We start from the raw sequence: 13128 nt of genomic DNA, 5'->3' as shown, positions 1-13128 counted from the left end.
CAGCTGCATATTATTTCATGATATGATTTGTTTGGAAAAATTAGAAAAAAAAGAACAGCAAGTCTAATTGTCCCATATTGAAAAGTAACCGCATATCAGTCCCACTACAGACTTTCGCACCGTGAAACACCAAAATGCAAGTTGTGAAAGTTTCATTAAGATTGAAACATGTTACAATCTTCTGGAATTTTTTGAATATTCGTATGAAAACCGAGTTTGAAAACTTCACAGCCCAATTTCTCAATGCCTACTTTTTACAAATGGGACTGACTTGTGATTCACGGTGTACTGTTCCGCGAAAAGCGTCTGGTCCCTTTATAAGTTATGTCAAATATTTGAAAAATTAGCCTTTGTGTCCTAGGTCAGCCATGTATTTCGTGCAAATTTCGAAGGTTTATACTACAAATTTATACTCGTAGTATAATTTATATAGTCTGTCAAGTTTTGATTTCAACGATTGAAAGAAAGCGTTACCAGTCATCTTTCGAATGAATATAAAGAACAAATTATCATTAGCATTGAGAAATTCGCACAAATTTGTAGGTGGTAGAGTCTTAGAACGTCGTATGAGGGTTACCTTATTCCCGTGCGTTCTTCTTCTTCTTCTTTCTGGCATTACGTCCCTACTGGGACAGAGCCTGCTTCTCAGCTGAGTGTTCTTATGAGCACTTCCACAGTTATTAACTGAGGGCTTACTGTGCCAATAACCATTTTTGCATGCGTATATCGTATGGCAGGTACGAAGATACTCTATGCCCTGGGAAGTCGAGAAAATTTCCAATCCGAAAAGATCCTCGACCGGTGGGATTCGAACCCACGACCCTCAGCTTGGTCTTGCTGAATAGCTGCGCGTTTACCGCTACGGCTATCTGGGCCCCAATGCGTTACTATAGTCAACAATTTGGGCCCAACCTGGGAGGGAGGCACAGATACTACACACGAAATTTGATACGAAGTTTTTCCAAACTGCAAGATAACTCTGATTTGCCAACGGCAATTAAGGCAGGCTTGGTGAAAATCGCTAGTTTTAATTTGTAGTGTGCCATCGATCTTTCTGGACAAACGTTGAAAAAGGGCCCCAGTTTTCTATGCGTTGTTTTTTCGTTTTTATTGAAAGCAGTATAAAGATGCGTTTTCCAATACAATATATTCAATTAGAATAAAGAGTGCTCATGATTGATTCTCATTCTCTTTTTGTTACCTTTGATGAAATGCAAAAATATACATTGATTAATTACGCGTTTTTATCATGTTTGTCCATTGTTTTGTAGCGGTCCTGCCGACCAAAGGAAGCATTCCCCTTCCCGAATTGAATAATTCGAAAGATCAATGATCACCATTGATCTAAGAAAGAACCCTTTTATTTTCCGATGACGCACACTGGGGCAGATCGCTGTTTTCGACGGCCAAAACCTCTAGTACTCTAGATATGAACCCTAGAGGTTTGGTGTCTTCGACAAAGTATTTTGGAATAATTTGTACTGCATTTTGACACATTCAGATTTGATCTAGATAAGTGAAAACTTATCTAGATCAGTTTTATCTTTTGATAGGAGCGTTCTACCAAAAAACTTTCCCAGACAACCAGAAATCGCATGAAAGTTCACGTTACAACTCGTTTATCCATACTAATTACATCAAACTCGCTAAACACCGTGGATAAACTCGTCAGATTGATGAGTTTCCTCGCATAAAACACTTATTTTCTGAGTTCATTTGTACATTTTGCTTCGTCCCGTACACACGTACAAAGTTAATCGGATCAATCCGTAGCATCTGTCAAATCATCATTTGTTATCATAAGTCAAGTCGCATAATATTGCAGGTTAGTTCGGTAGAATATTTATACACTCGCATTGTATGTTAGTATTCATCACATAATATATGCACGCATATCGCCTCCACTTTTGCACGTAGAAGGCCGTTTCGCAACATCTTATAAGTGAAATTTTGCACATATAGAGCCTCCAGGTGATTTCGTTATACATACATTTTGGTTGTCTGGGTTCTTCTGCAAAGTTGTTCATTGAGGCATTTTTGACATTTCTTCGGAAGACACTTACACTCTATCACTGACGTGGATTGCAATATATGACAATTTAGTAAAAACAGTCAAAAAATTGATTTTGGGCATTTTTTCATAAAAAAATTGTTTAATAATATTTTGTCATCAAGTATGAGAAGCTTAACTATAACAAAGCAACATTTTCAGATTTATTTATATTTTTGGTAAAAAAAAGTCTAAAAATAGACTTTTACAATATCTAGGATAACTCATGAAGCGGCAGATGGCGGCAGCTAATTGTTTGTATACGATTAGTCAAGAACACAAGTTTCATTGTCCCGAAGAAAGAAAAGAGGCGCCACGTGGGGCTTTTTTGTTGTGGTGGTTTGAAAATTTGATGAAAATATGTTAAAAAATGCTTATATTTGAGAAACTTTTCATTAATATATATTTCTTTAAATTTATTTCTTAAACATATTGCATATTTACGAAGTGTTTTGAAAAGTCATCACCAAACTGTTATCGTATAATATGACTTTCATTAAACACAATACTGTTACCATGATAAAAATCAAAGGATAGATAGATAGGTAGATGTATGTACATATGGGACAAATTATCTTGAATTCCGTTTAAAAGTTTATTGGAACACCAGTCATCTCTAAACATCTTCAAAACACTTCATCAACATGCAACATGTTTCAGAAATACATTTGAAAAATATATATTCATGAAAAGTTTTTCAAATATAAGCCTTTTTTAACATATTTTCATCAAATTGGTTTGTAACACCATAACAAAAAAGCCCCACGTGGCCCCACTTTTCTTTCTTCGGGACAATGAAACTTATGTTCTTGACTAATCGTATACAAAAAATTAGCTGCCGCCATCTGCCGCTTCATGAGTTATCCTGGATTTTGTAAAACAGTATTTTTAGACTTTTTTTTACCAAAAATATAATTAAATCTGAAAGTTTTGCTAGTTAATGATGTAAATTTACTTTGTTATAGTTAAGCTTCTAATACTTGATAACAAAATTTTTATTAACAATTTTTTTTGTATAAAAAAATGGTCAAAATCGATTTTTTGACTGTTTTTATTAAATTGTCATGTATCGCAATCCACGTCAGTGATAGAGTGTAAGTATCTTCCGAAGAAACGTCAAAAATGCCTCAATGAACAACTTTGCAGAAAAAAGTTTTTTGCTAGGACGCTCCTATCAAAAGATAAAACTGATCTAGATAAGTTTTCACTTATCTAGATCAAATCTGAATGTGTCAGAACATATTACAAGTTATTCCAAAACACTTTGTCGAAGACACCAAACCTCTAGGGTGCATATCTAGAGTACTAGAGGTTTTGGCCGTCGAAAACAGCGATCTGCCCCAGTGTGTGACGTTCCACGCAAGTTAGTGGATTACATCAGATGTGGGTTTTCACTAGGTTAACTATAAACAAGCGATGTAAGCAGAAGAGAAGAACCTTACTGCTTGTTTTTCGTTAACGTGCTCCAATGCCGGAGAATGTTTTTGTTTTAATTTTGTTTGTGTGTCACCCGACAGCGCTGACTGAACGCCCCAAGAAGGTCTCGGTCACATGGCTGCACTAACCGAGCCAGAGCGACGCTCGTTTTGGCTTTTCTCTTTTCTCTCTTTATTTTCAGATTGGAAGATTGAGTTCCCCGCGGGAGCGCGATAAAACGCCCCGATCGCTGGCGGTGAGGTCCCCAGTTTTAACGGTCCGTTACAGGAGGTGTTCGTGACAGATCCGGGTGTGTAGGGGGACTGGGGGTAGTTTGCCCACGTTAAGGAAAACAGCGATTTTAGATGTGAAAAACATTATTTTATGATCTTTTCTAATTATGGTCAAATAAACAAATATGTTTTCTATCAAATAGTAGAAACAGCTATCCATTTTAGCTTTTCTGGGTTTTTTAAATCATGTTTTAAAAAATGCTTGCTTAACTGTATATGTATTGTTTTGCGGGGTAAAACGCCACGCTTCAGTTCGGCGTTAGCCATGCTGTAAACGTACGCACACAATCATGCTTGTTTATAGGATGCATACATCCGGGCGTTTGTTCAGATGTTATTGTTCAATAATAGTATACAGTCAACTTTCGTTCGTTGCACTAAACCCGTGGCCCGATTAGTGAAAGACTTTCACTAATCGGGCTAAGATTTGAGCTGTCAAAACACCGATTACAATAGAAATTCAGGGCTACCAACATTAACAAATTGCGGTTTATGTCAGAAAGTGACACTTGCCTTCGTTTTAGGTGGGCTATAGCCCACTTAACGGGAGCCCAATTAAAACGAAGTGCAATTAAACGTAGTGCAACGAACGAAATTCGACTGTACATGCTGATGCGAAAAATGTACATTTTTAAGGTTCCAAATTGCGCATAACTTCAATAGGGCATTACGTTTGGTAGAATTTGAATTCAAACGGCTGTTTTGGTGTTATGAAATAGGGGTGGGCGTTTTGCCCCACGAGTTGATTAAAGTTTAGATCCTTCAATAAGCTTTTTAAGGACAAATTCAATATTTTTTTTGCATGTTATACAAACTATGACAGTGCACAAGTTGGCTCTCGGCATAAGTTTCATAAATTTGGTTATTTATCGACCTAAAATTTTACCTTGAAGATCGCACTAAATTGCAACGAAAATAGCGAAAAACGTTTTTATACGTTTTTTACAATTTTCTTGAGAAAAACACATAAAAATATATTGAGAAAAGCATTTTTATTTATTTTCTATAACCTAGGGTGAAAAAAAGTATTCTAAAACACACCGTTCGTCCAAATCGAGGGTGGCGCGTTTTGCCCCCTATGGGCATATTACCCCCAGTTCCCCTACGACGCTGGCGATTCCGTGGCGTTCGGGTTAAACCTACTTCTCTGATATTTGCGAAGAGGGACGACAATTTTTCGTTCAAAGTTCAGTGGACATTTTCTGCCAAATTGACGAGCAGGTCATTTCGGGTCGAGAGTGTTTGATAGTGATATAAGGTGGATAAAGTATATTTTGGGAAATTGGTGGAACTACCCACATACGCGATCAGAATCGAGGGAAAAGTGAAAGTGTCGAACATCTATAAAACTTTCCTCATTAACGAATTTTACCAATACTCTGATAATATTGGTAGTCATAAATTGTGACAATTAATTGATATAATTCTTTTCCTACGTAACAATGTCCCCAGGTTGAATTCTCTCACAAAAAAAGAACGCTAGAGCTTAAATCCTCAATGGCAAATTCATCGAGTACCTAAAAATCGAAACTCTGTCTATCCCATATAAATCATTTATAATATGAATTTATTGCATTGGGTTCCGCGCATCGTTCTTGCAATTTTATTTCACACGCACTTGCGGAACCATTATTGCCCTTTCTGGAAGCCACCGAGTCAGGTGGATATGGGGATATACATATCTGAGTTTCTATATTGGAATACGTTTTGTAAGGGTTTGTACATTATTCATCACCAACCATAAATAAAAGGCTTTAACAAAAGTAGGAAAAAAAATGAATCATGGATGGGATCGTATACAAAACGCCAATGATGCATACCCATTTCCATACGTTTTTAAACCCAACTATAATTGTAGATGGAGCTGCGTGGTCTCGAGGGGAACAATTTGATGAAGATGAAGAAGAGTAGCTATGTTCATTCTGAATCTAAATTGAACTAAAATAAAGTGTACATGTACGGGAAGATACGGCAATGTTGAGCAGAGCAAAAATGTTAGCTTTGGAAAGACAGAAGATTATTTTTTTTATTGTGGAGCCTTATTGAACCCCATAGGAAGAACAAAAAACAATGATTCGTTACAAAAAGGTATTTTTTTCACAAGGGGGTACCTGCAAACAGACTGCTTAAGTGGTGTACAGTGCATCGACATTACCCTTGGCCTCAGACCCTTATATCCCCGGAACCACCCTTACGGTATTTCTTCAGGGAGGGGCCAGGCCACAATAAGGTAGGTATGATACATATAACGACTTTCTGGTCGAAGATTCCGGTTTCTAAGGACAGTTCCCCTCGATTGTAATTCGTGTTTAAAAACTATATATTGCAGAGCAGATGACAAGAAATGTTATAACAACGGTTGTTTAATAAAAAATGAGAATTTTTTCAGTCATATAGTAAAAAAAAGTTAAACGACTTCAGTATTTTTTTAAACTAAAAACATGATGTTTATTCCTCAGAACAACGTCAATGAATATTGGAGAAGGGGCCCCGATCAGCCGTACGATGCAACTTAGTCGTGATGCTTTCACAAGAGCGCTAGACGATAGTGACGTTCATCTTCCAGATCCTCGTGGTCATCTGCTTCGTATCCTTGGCCCGCCAATAATTTGTGTACATTAGGGCACTGAAGGAGCAGAACAAATCCTCATTGAGACGGCACTGAGGCAAGTTGTTTGGGTTCTTTTCTTTCGGCACGTACGGTAAAACAATAGAAATATAAGTAGTAGAACGCTAGTGGCGCGGTAATCATAAAACATTAATATTTTATTATTACCAAATGTTGTAGTTTTTGATTGTTTGTTGAGTTCGATGTTGCGGATAATGTTTTATTTTGGCTGAAAAAATGATTTGACTCGTTTAAATCTGTTACTCAAGCTACCAGAGCGTGGAAAACTAGATGTCACGAACAGTCGCGATATTAGCATTCTAAGCTTAATGCTTCTAAAACCGTAAAATCGTACAACACGCTTAAGGAGTGCTTGCTGTTTCGACGCCATATTCGATTGTGTGTGGTATATAATATATAATGCGCAACATACATTTAGTGTGTACGAATGGATTCGCATTCGTTGGCCTCGTAACGGCAATGGACCAATGCACGAGTTCACTAATTTGACGTTTAAGCGGTGCCGATTTCACTAGTTGACATGGTCACGTAAATAACACGGCACTGCTCAAACGTCAGAAAGTGACCTTGTGCAAGGGTCCATTGTCAGCCACTGAGCAGTTGACCATGACTCTACCTTTTTCCTCATCGGGCGACCGATGCAGATGGACGCATATCAGGAGCACTCGTGTAGCGCGTCAAAGTGATGGACTTGATGGAGTTCAAAGAGCAATTATCCTAGATGAATTTTGCATTATTAGTACAGTGATAGTTGACTGCAAATAGTTCTCGATGGCGTAAACATCTGGATAGCACATAAAAGTTTAGTTTTAGTTAATGGGAATCCGGTCCAACCTAATTTGCAAAGAGCATATAACAAAAATAGTTTTTGCACCGACTCTATCCTTTCTTTGTGTACTGTTGAAAAATGTGACCAAATTATGCTGCAATATTCAAGTATTTAGCCAACATTGGTAATAAACAATGTTTCAATTGTGTAAGGATCATTGGAGCTATAACAGGAACGTTAAATGAAGCCTTACATATTATTAGCTTTATTTATCATAATATTATAGTGATCAATGAAAAAAAGTTTTGAATCCAAAATTATGCCTAAGCCTCTGATTCAATTACATTTTTCAACATTTTGATTGCCTAAAGTTATTGTTGCATTAGGAATGTTTCTTTTCCTGTTCAAAGATATCAGGCTACATTTTTTTTACATTCAGTTGTAGTTGGCTTTTCTGACTCCAAGTGTGGAAGATTTGGACTTCATATTTAATAGCAGTGAAAACTTTCACATTTTGAATATTTTGGTTGTTTTTATATCAAGACATATGTCATATTACACTATTTAAACACACAGCAATCAAGATATATGTCATATTGAACTATTTAAATACACAGAGTTATTAAACATTTGAATATATTCAAGTTATCACGTATGGCGAAATAGGGCACCTCTATGTCCATAACTAGTACACTAACCCTATGTCCTGTGCAGTTTTATTTCAAAATAACAATTTTCATCAACAGCATAGATTAATACTATTATTTTGTCAAGTACAAACGACAGATCGTTTACAAACAGTATAAACCAAAGTGGACCTAACTGAGAGCCTTGTGGAACACCTGAAGTGGCATGTATGGGGTTTGACTTATTTCCTTTGAATTTCACTTTTAGCTCTCGAGTGGTTAAATATAATTCAATCCATTTGGACTTCAATGCTCATTTTTCACAGTTTAAATAGAAGCATGGGTACATCAACACGGTTAAATGCCTACTAAAATCTGTTTACAAAGCTATCAAATGATTTTCATTTTCCATTGTACTAAACGAATAATTTACTGGCAAACTATCAACTGCAATCGATAGCTAGGATGCCAGTGCTTGTTTTAAAAATATAAACTAAAATTCTTTGAAACAGCATGCTTAAATATTCAAGTTTTCTTCGATAAAACTATCAAAGTTAGCCCGTTTTACGGTACTTTTATCTAAATGTGTGCTCATTTTAGTGAAAAATCATCAAATTTTGTTGTACCAAAACTTAATACTTATTCAACCGATTCCAAATCCTTTGACATGATTTTGAAGCTTATTAAATTGTTTCCGAACAGTGTTTACAACACATTTAACAAAAAAATGGTTTTGACTTGGTTATTCAACAAAAACTACCCAAAAACATGATTTTTTAATGAAAAAATCATTTTTTCAATATTTTTTTTTATTTTATTGATAGAATTGATAATGCATTTGAAAATAGCCCACAGAAGACCGTATATACCACTGCATATACCCCAGTGCATGCGGGAAGAAGTAGGGTAGGGCTGGTTTTATTACAGAGAGGTTTGCTGTTTGATTAGCAGACTGCCTATGAATCAGGCGTAAGGAAAGGCGTGCTGTAATGATGGAAGAATGAAAGCGTAAGGAAACGGTTGTTTTGTCCGTCTCTGGTACTTCAAATGCTATGAATTGTGATAGATTAATAGTGGAAAATAGAAGCAAGTGAAACATACAACTACAAAGTGCGAAAAAAGGGATGGGCCTGGGATTGATCTTCAACTTCATTAAGTATATATCTTAGGATCTGTACAGGGTGATTACTTTTTCCTGTCAGTAAAATAAATGATCATAGAAAAAACATGTTCGAATGAATTTCCATCTCTTTTGTAAGGTGGGGTCAAAGTTCGATCTTAGTGGTATAATCAAAATTTCCATAATAACAATAACAGCTGAAAAGAAATAAATATCATACAGTCAACCTTCAACATATTGGCTATTATTTTGGTGAATAAACTTGTGTCAACATATTGCGACTTTTGCACCCGTTTCGATTCACCCCAAATGTCTTATTATCACAGTCGAATCTCGCATACAATTTCACTGTGCAAATGTAAAAACAAGGTCTATCATAAGAAAGGTTGTTTTAGCTTTTTGACAGTTGGTCAGCTGGCCTACCTAGTTATAGAGATCTTGTTGTGCGTAATTGTGTAATTAATAAATAAATCATACTGTGATAATCGTTGAGTCTAATCGGGGAAAAAGGTCGCAGCAAAATCATGCTTGGAGGGATGTCATAATTATTACATAAATCTAAACATTCGTGAAAGACCCATTATTGCCGATGTTAATGTTTCACAGCGTGCCAAAAACAAAATTACCGAACTATGGTGAACTGTTAAGATCTGTCAAAAAAATTACCGAAAGATCTGTGAATCGTTAGTACAACCGAAAACTGTAAAATAGTTTACTGAAGCTCCGGTAAACGGACTATTAGGTAACCGAATACTGTAATTTGGTTGATTGACAGCATGAATCCATCTTGTTTATTTTTGTTGTCTTATTGCAATGAATCTCTGTGGTGTATCGCTAAAGAATTATTATCAGCATCCGATAGATTTCAAGGACACTTCGTTATGATTAAGGTGAGTAATATGAACTGAATGTTTTATCTATCATCTAACATAATTAATTGCAGTCTAGCGTAGGCTGCTGCTCTCTCGTTGTTCCCGGTACAACGAACTACAGTCAACTCTCCCTTACTCGATATTGAAGGGACCATCGAGTTAGGGAGGTATCGAGTTACAGAACACAAAACCAATGCAACTGCGATCCAAAAGACCATCGAGTTAGCAATGAAAATCAACTTTTACTATGGTTCTCTAACTCGATATCGAGTTACGGAATATCGAGTAAGGGAGAGTTAACTGTATATGTGGAAACTGAAAATATGACATCACACCCGGCGTCATTTTATCTCACATCTATTGTCTCATCAAAACATTATGCTTAATCCGGGAACATATTCCTCAATATGTATAAAAAGCAATTATTAAGAAAAAGGTCATGAACTAAAATTGTCAACGTTGTTGTTTTTTGTCAAAAAAATGGGTTCGGAGGAACAAAAATCGGTGCACCGTGTTTACAGTTCTTCGGTACACGATTACCAATCAATACGTTGTTTTGACAACTGAGATCGAAAATGCGAATTACCGAAAGGTCCGTCATTTATTAGTTTACCGTACCGATTACCGACAGTTCAGCTGTTGAGATTTTGGTAAATGCATTACCGAATTCAGTGATATGATCTAAGTGTGTGGGTTTGAGGCAATAAACAAACTTACTTTATCGATCCCACGTGTTTCGCAGACAAAATTCTACACGTTCCGCTTCAATCCAACTCAATCTTTCTCTTTTAGAACGTTAATTTTTTTGCTGTTTGCATTCGAGGTGCAAACCTTGACTAAACGTCCTCCAAATGCGGTAACGTAAAATAATCATGGACACCTAGCAAAGATTATCTAAGTCACCGCCGACTTAGCAAGACAAATTAATCTTAGACATCGCATTCATTGTGAAAAAATATTACCGCGCTTGGTGTTCCCGCATATGATATTTGCGTTTTAAAAGCACATAGCAATACAAAATGGCGTAAGTAGGATTTTCAACTTTCGCAACCTAGCCGCTACTTTCACCGCTCCGTTGTATAGAGAGACCACCACAAATCAAAACAAAACACTACTTCAGTCGAGTCCTATCCCTACCTCCTCGCGGTACTGGCCGGGGTGCGAACAACCTTAGATAAGATCGGGTAACCAACCCCGATGGGAGTTTTGGTCGTATGCTGACTGGGAAGGGGTGTTTGCTTTTGCTGCTGCAAACCTGGAACGTCTGTATTTTATGTCAGGAGCGGCTCATATCAGCGTCTATTCCCCATGTCAAGGAGGGCTTATTATTGTCCGAGTGCCAGAGAAGGCTTCTAATCTAAACAGTTCACTATGATCCTCCGAACGTTTAGGAGGAATGGTCCTCCGGAAAACTTGGGGGTTGGTATCAGACTTTGCGAGTCAGCCGTAAAAAAAATCAAACAACGAATTATCAACAAGAGAATACGAACCGGGATAATCGGCGAAGACCACAGCGATTAGCGATTGGAAGCTTAGTACGTGGAACTATAAATTTTTCAACTTTGTCGGGAGCACACGTATACTCGCCGATGTGCTGAAGGACCGCGGATTCCGCATCGTAGTGTTGCAGGAAGTGTGTTGGAAGGGATCAATGGTGCGAACGCCTATAGGTAACCGTACTATCTACCAGAGCTGCGGCATCATATACGAGCTGGGAACAGCTTTTATAGTGATGGGTGATATGCAAAGGCGTGTGATCGGGTGGTGGCCGATCAATGAGAGAATGTGCAAGTTGAGGCTCAAAGGCCAATTCTTCGACTTCAGCATCATAAACGTGCACAGTGCTCACTCCGGTAGCACTGATGATGATAAAGACGCGCAGCTCGAACACGAATACGACGGCTGCCCAAGCCACGACGTCAAAATCATCATAGAAGATCTATACGCTCAGGTTGGCCAGGAGGAGGAGTTCAGACTGCCTATTGGAAAGTTCAGCGCCCACCGGCTGAAGAACGAAAACGGTTTAAGACTAATTGATTTCGCTGCCTCCAAGAATATGGCCACTCGTAGCAGCTACTTCTAACACAGCCTTCCATACCGATACATCTGAAGATCACCACCGCAGACAGAATCACAAGTCGACCACGTTCTGATTGATGGACGGCATTTCTCCAACATTATCATCGTCAGGACCTATCGTGGCGCTAACATCGACTCTGACCACTATCTGGTGATGGTTAAACTGCGCCCAAAACCCTCCGTCATTACCAACGTACGGTACCGACGACCGCCCCGGTATGACTTAGAGCGGCTTTAGCAACCGGATGTCGCAACTTCTTACACGCTGCACCTCGAGGCTGCATTACCGGAAGAGGGAGAACTGGTTGAAATCCCTCTTGAGGACTGTTCTAGAAAAGTGAATGCAGACGTCTACGTCGGGTTCATGGAATGGCGCTGAGAGCACAGGTAATAAAGGTCGGGACAACGGAGGAAATGCCTTCGTCATTACTGCGAATGATGGAAACCAACCAGTCTCTACTTTGAGGTAGATTAAGGATGCCATTCACCAGCTCAAGTACAGAAAAGCTGCTGGTAAGGATGGAACGCATAAAGATGGTCCCGGAGAGGCTGGCCATTTGTCTGCACCGGCTGATAGGCACAATCTGGTAAACAGAACAGCTACCAGAAGAGTGAAACTAAGGGGTAATATGCCCGATCTACGGCTCCATCCCATTACCCCGAACGCCATTACCCCGAACGCCACTACCCCGAAAGCCATTACCCCGAATGGGTCATTACCCCGAACGCCACTACCCCGAATGAGCCATTACCCCGAATAGTATGAGATACAGTGCAGTATCTTGTTTTGCGTGCAAAAATGCGTCTCTAATGAAGGCTGGTAATTAATGGCACGTAAAATTCGTCGGTAAAATGTTCATCATCCCCTTCTTTCATATGCCAGCTATTCTTTCGAAATATCTTGATGGTAACTATATTCTTCTCATTCATTCTGAGACAGTGCCTGTTTATCTGCTCAGTGGGCATCTTCGCAATTCAAGGGTTCATTCACAAATTTCATTTCGCCAAAAATTGACATTTTTAACACCTACCCACCCCCTCGTACTTTTTTTTGTATGGAAATTCTACATATTGTGAATGGGCTGTAACATTTTGAGGAGAACCACCCACAAACTTGTTTGCTCCCTTCAGCGTTACGAAATTTGTGAATGGGCTTTAATAAAATAAGCCATTTATTGACTGAAAGGAATTCGAATCCATAACCCTCAATATGGTGTTACTTAACAGATGCGTAATCACCGGTATTTGGACTTGTTGGTGGTGTTCATATTTCA

The sequence above is a fragment of the Aedes aegypti genome, chromosome 3 (genome assembly GCF_002204515.2).
Source record: "Aedes aegypti strain LVP_AGWG chromosome 3, AaegL5.0 Primary Assembly, whole genome shotgun sequence".
Taxonomy (NCBI): Eukaryota; Metazoa; Arthropoda; class Insecta; order Diptera; family Culicidae; genus Aedes; species Aedes aegypti.
The sequence above is the reverse complement of the archived record's forward strand: the minus strand, read 5'-3'. Positions refer to the sequence as shown.